Genomic DNA, 5,983 nt, shown 5'->3' on the forward strand with positions numbered 1-5,983 from the left:
AAGGGGGATAGACAGAGAAAGAGAGCCATGTGGATTGTCAAGGGGAATAGAAAGAGAAAGAGAGCTATGTGGATTGTCAAGGGGGATAGAAAGAGAGCCATGTGGATTGTCAAGGGGGATAGACAGAGAAAGAGAGCCATGTGGATTGTCAAGGGGGATAGAAAGAGAAAGAGAGCCATGTGGATTGTCAAGGGGGATAGAAAGAGAGCCATGTGGATTGTCAAGGGGGATAGAAAGAGAAAGAGAGCCATGTGGATTGTCAAGGGGGATAGACAGAGAAAGAGAGCCATGTGGATTGTCAAGGGGGATAGACAGAGAAAGAGAGCCATGTGGATTGTCAAGGGGGATAGACAGAGAAAGAGAGCCATGTGGATTGTCAAGGGGGATAGACAGAGAGCCGTGTGGATTGTCAAGGGGGATAGAAAGAGAGCCATGTGGATTGTCAAGGGGGATAGAAAGAGAGCCATGTGGATTGTCAAGGGGGGATAGAAAGAGAAAGAGAGCCATGTGGATTGTCAAGGGGGATAGAAAGAGAGCCATGTGGATTGTCAAGGGGGATAGACAGAGAAAGAGAGCCATGTGGATTGTCAAGGGGGATAGACAGAGAAAGAGAGCCATGTGGATTGTCAAGGGGGATAGAAAGAGAAAGAGCCATGTGGATTGTCAAGGGGGATAGACAGAGAAAGAGAGCCATGTGGATTGTGAAGGGGGATAGAAAGAGAGCCATGTGGATTGTCAAGGGGGATAAAAAGAGAAAGAGAGCCATGTGGATTGTCAAGGGGGATAGACAGAGAAAGAGAGCCATGTGGATTGTCAAGGGGGATAGACAGAGAAAGAGAGCCATGTGGATTGTCAAGGGGGATAGAAAGAGAGCCATGTGGATTGTCAAGGGGGGTAGACAGAGAAAGAGAGCTGCGTTGGTCTTCATGTGGATTGTCAAAGTGGATAGATACTGATGTCCTGCATACAACTGAAACAGCTGTTAAGAGACAGGAAGGCATGCAGAATCTTGTTTGTGCAGCTACTTAAAATAATTGTTCTGTGTGCTTGTTTTGATATTCGCCTACATCTGTTTGGGTGTTAGGTGTTGCGTGGATCAAGAACTGACTGACTTCAAAGGTTGGGACACCGTTTAATTGTGTAAGCAAGAAAGTGCAGTCTCGTGCAGGGGTAAACTTGTTTTTCTAGTCGCGGAAGCAGTGGATATTTGCTGACTTCTGTAAAGTATTTAAATGGTACTTATTTGTTAACTTCATTTGGTAAAATTTGCTTGACTGGATTTATGCATACTTTTGTTTAATGATTAAGTAACATTCCTAGTGTGCCTGACCAAAACGAATTCTTTGTTGTGCATTGTTAGAAGAGGTGAGTGAAACCATCATTGATTTTTGTTTTTCAATGCTACACCATTGGTAGGAAATGTTGAGTATTTTTTTTGTTGGACCCCTGTCCCTCCACTTTTTCAAAACCAAGATTGTTGGCTTTTCTAAAAAAAAAAGAATATACTTTTTGTTTTAAGTTGGTGTTATATTTGTTTTCTATGGATGCTAGTTACTTATTCACACATTATGTCAAAAAATTGTGCTTTCATTTGAGACTAAGGTAAGACTGTTTTCCTCAGATAAGAAATCAAACTGTGTAGTGCCATCTACTTAACCTCTGCAACTGCTGCTGAGAAAACCTGTTCCTTTTTTAAATGTCTGAGTGTGGGAGACAGAAAAATATTTTTTGCAATTGATAAAAAAAAAGGGCTTATTTGACCTGTTTCAGAAGTGGTCTTGCAAGTAAAAGAGTTACCAAGTTTAATTCAGAGAATGAAAACCATGAATTTATGGAAGTTGGATGGCTTTATTTATTTCACCTTAAAAGTTAAATCTGTGGGTCAGCGTTTCCACTTGGCCCATAACAGCCTGAACTCATGCAGGAACCAATTATTGGAGAGCATGACTGCAAGTGCAATTGAAGTTTAACATAAGGCATGGCTTTGATGTTCACAGCCTGTTGGACTTGGGAATCGAACAGTAAAAGCAGAAAATTAATCTTTAGAATTAGGACTTTGGAATCAAACAGGAAAAGCAGAAAATTAACCTAGCTTCTCCCGAATAACAAATTTGGAGCAAAGGGCCAGTTGAATAGGCTTTAACTGTCTCTTCTGTCAAAGTTTGAAGTATTTCCTCGAACGAAGTGGTTGACAAAAGACGCTCTGTTATTTAAAAGTTCACTGATGTCTCAAGTGTGAGTGGCTTGATTCCTAGTTGTAATTTGATAAATGTTTTATCACACTTTATCTGTGGTCCGTCAACATTTTTTTAAGTGTTTGAAAGCTTTTGGTTTGCACAAACAGCTTCTTGCAGATATTCTTATAAAACAATGCTTATACACTTCCCACAGGTAGGCTTGTGGTCATGTTGGTTACGTTCAGAGTAGAAGTTTTTGGGAACCACATCTTAGTTGATTAATAGTCTTTAGTCAGGGTGATTAGGATGTGTTTCCAGGGTATTGTGATAAAGCTCAAAACGGAACGAGCTTGAACACTTTTAATCATCGCATGCACATAATATTTGAGTTATTTGACCAACCCCATCAAATATTAAATGATTTTTTTTTCTCACTCTGTATATATTATGTTATCACTTCTTTAGAACATTGAGAGAGAAACAATGCTTGATCAATCTCTTTTGCTTTTTTTGACATTGGGTTAGTAAATGTATTCCATTTAATAGGTATATCCTTTAACATTTTATGTACAGATCTTAGGGCTGCTCACTTTTTTCTCTTGTGAAATGTATGCCCTCTTTAACGAAGCAGTTTTGTATTCTGCTAGTGCTACTATGTTTATTGATTTGAATACTAGGTTTGTCGCTTTCCTGTGTGCGTACATTTGTGTGTGTGTGTGTGTGTGTATGTGTGTGTGTGTGTGTGTGTGTGTGTGTGTGTGTGTGTGTGTGTGTGTGTGTGTGTGTGTGTGTTCTGCATTTAAAGTAGAAGTAGAGAGTTATTTGCATATTAGCTTCACATTGACATTGACTAAAAGATTATCAGGCAGTGAATAAGATAATTGAAGTGAGGTTTTAGTTTTCAGGACTGATAAATAGATTATGTGTTGTATACATTCTAGCATTGGGAAACGGGAATGAATGTACATGTGTGCTATAATTAATAAAGTAGACGATGGTTTGTTATTGATAGACATCTTTCTTCACTGAGTCTATTTCAATGGCCCAAAATGAACTACTTGTGAAGGCTTTAAAAAAAAAAATCAAAAATCATGCTGTCCTTGGCATATTAGGCTCTCTGTCTTTCGAGCTCTTAAACTATAATTACGAGTTAAGGTTTTATTCTGTTGTTTAGTTTCAGAACGTGTACATGTAGCAAAAAACTTCAGTAAATCAAGTAAACTAATCTTGTGATGTAGTTACCTCCATCACCTTCATTCAGTTATAGTGACCTGAACAGTATGGACAGATTATTGTATGTGAATCTGAACTTAAGTGTTGTGTGTGAGATAGGTTGATGAAGTGTACATCTGTACATGTGTATATTTGTTTACTAGGTTGCAGGTTAAGACAGAAATCAATGATTGATCTACATCTTTTTATCATTTGTATAACTGTTGCTTTAGATCTTTTGATCATGATAGGTTAATTTGTCTTTTTCTTCTTTTAATTTTTTTAGCATTTACACTTCATCTTCATATGTCATTCAAAGCACCAGAGTATAAACATTTTTTAATGGTTTTGTACTGTGCAATGTTATGCATCATGTACAAGACAGTTGTGTTTTATTCATGGAGTTGACAGCATAATTATGCTGTATATTTGTCAGAATTTTGGAATGGGTGCAAACCATTTTTTTTCTTTTCAAGAATTCATTTGTGTGGAAACTAACATGTAGTTTTGTTATACACGGTACTTGAGGTATATTTCCATAATAATTCCAGGAGAGTTATTTGCAGCTATTTTGTCTTTCCATTGACTTATCAGCAAGATATGTTTCTCCAATCACCTCTGGGATGATTTTTTTTAATTTGGACAAATGTGAATGTTTTAGTGTGAGAAATAGTTATTTTTCATTCAAAATTGATGCTGGCATAAGAATTCATGTATATGTTGGTTGTCTGGAAGAAACAGTATTTTCATGCAATGAACAAGTGTATATGATAGAATGGGCTTTGCGTACATTGCCATCTTGATGTACTGTTTCAAAAGTGTTTTCATGTATGTTGTTATGCACATGCATTGTGCTTTTGAACATCTGAAGTGAAACTTTTTCTCTGGAACTTTAGTGAAGTTAAGGACACTGAAAATTGTGTGATGGCAAACAAAGTCATGAATCCCAGGCAAACCCTAAAACTACAAACTGAAGTAGAATAGATTAACAGCAGAACAATTTAACAGGGACAAAATAAAAATGATTTGGTGAAATAACATAATTTTGGTGTAGTGTCAGTCTGATGGGTTTCTGTCTTGGTTCTGCTGCAGCTTCACGTTCTGATATGAGTTCAGCTTTAAAGATACTTGTTACTGTCACTTAATGAAAATCAATGTTCAAAAGACAGTAAGCCTACTGCCCTTCAGTATGTAGGCATCTAGCCGACAATACGATTTTGACCATGTAAAGGAAAAAGCTCTGCTCAAATGCAATCAAGTTATGCTATAAAAAGATCTTGCCTCAGAAACTTGTCAGATCTGGTGGTGTTGTATATTTTTCTCTCTTGCTAGACAACTGGCTTTTAATTATTGGATCTTATGCCGAATAAGGGTACCAACATTCTCTAAGCCATGTGCACCTCATATGTGAATGCATGCTCATACCATGCGTCAAGAGATTCCTTAGCCCCTTGACTGCCCGAAGAATTTAGCAAAAGAATTCAATAAAAACAAAATCATAACATACAAGTTAAAACAATTAGACCAAAACTGAGAAAATGGTCTCCAAGGGAGGCAATCATCTTGCTGCAATTCAAAGGGCAATGTACAGCGGTTGTTTCCCTTATCAGAGTATGTTTTTTTTCATGATAGTAAAAAAATGTACCTGATATTTATTATGGCAGTCAAGGGGTTAACAGAGTGTGTTGGCAGGTTCTTCCGTTATCATACTCATGCAGGAGTGCAACTGTAGCCCCTTGCTATCTTTGATCAGGATCAGAGCGCCATTTTTGCTTTTGCTGATGAAGCAGGTGATCAGACAAGTATATTCTAGTCACAGAATCAGTGAATGATATTCGGTTAGTGATGTACTGTGACTGTCCAACAGACTTTCACCATCTCCCACATCTTTCCTTACCACCATACTGCTCCCACTGTGCTACTTTAAATGTGGTAGTGTTGCAAAGTATTTTTTCACAAAATTGTTCTACATGCACTGTAAGGTGAAACATGCACATGCACGCACACCTACAAACACACACACACACACACACACACACCTACAAACACACACACACACACGCACGCACACCTACAAACACACACACACGCACACACACACACACACACACCTACAAACACACACACACACACGCACGCACACCTACAAACACACACACACGCACGCACACCTACAAACACACACACACACACACGCACACACACAAATACTAACACTGACATTCTTATATCCATGCATGCATGTGAGCCCTTGTGAACCAAATCAACATTCCATTTCCGTTGATCATTCTGGTGTATTCGGTCTATAGTATGTGCCTTTGTCGTTTCCACTCCAGCGAGTGGTCACTCAGAGGTTGTGAAACCTTTTTCATGCAAACTTTTCATATAGCTAGCACTCATGACTTGCCAAAAACAAACAAGATATGTTATTTTATAAACCCTTATTCAAGTCTTCTCTTGTGAATGAGGACAGATGCGTTTCCACGTCGTGTTTTCATTTGACAGATTATTTAACGCTTATCCTTGTACAGTGGAACCCCCCTGATAAGAACTCTAAAAATCCCAGAAAATAAGGTCTCAGGAAGGAGAGGGTC

This window comes from Littorina saxatilis, linkage group LG1, assembly GCF_037325665.1.
Source record: "Littorina saxatilis isolate snail1 linkage group LG1, US_GU_Lsax_2.0, whole genome shotgun sequence".
NCBI classification, from domain to species: Eukaryota; Metazoa; Mollusca; class Gastropoda; order Littorinimorpha; family Littorinidae; genus Littorina; species Littorina saxatilis.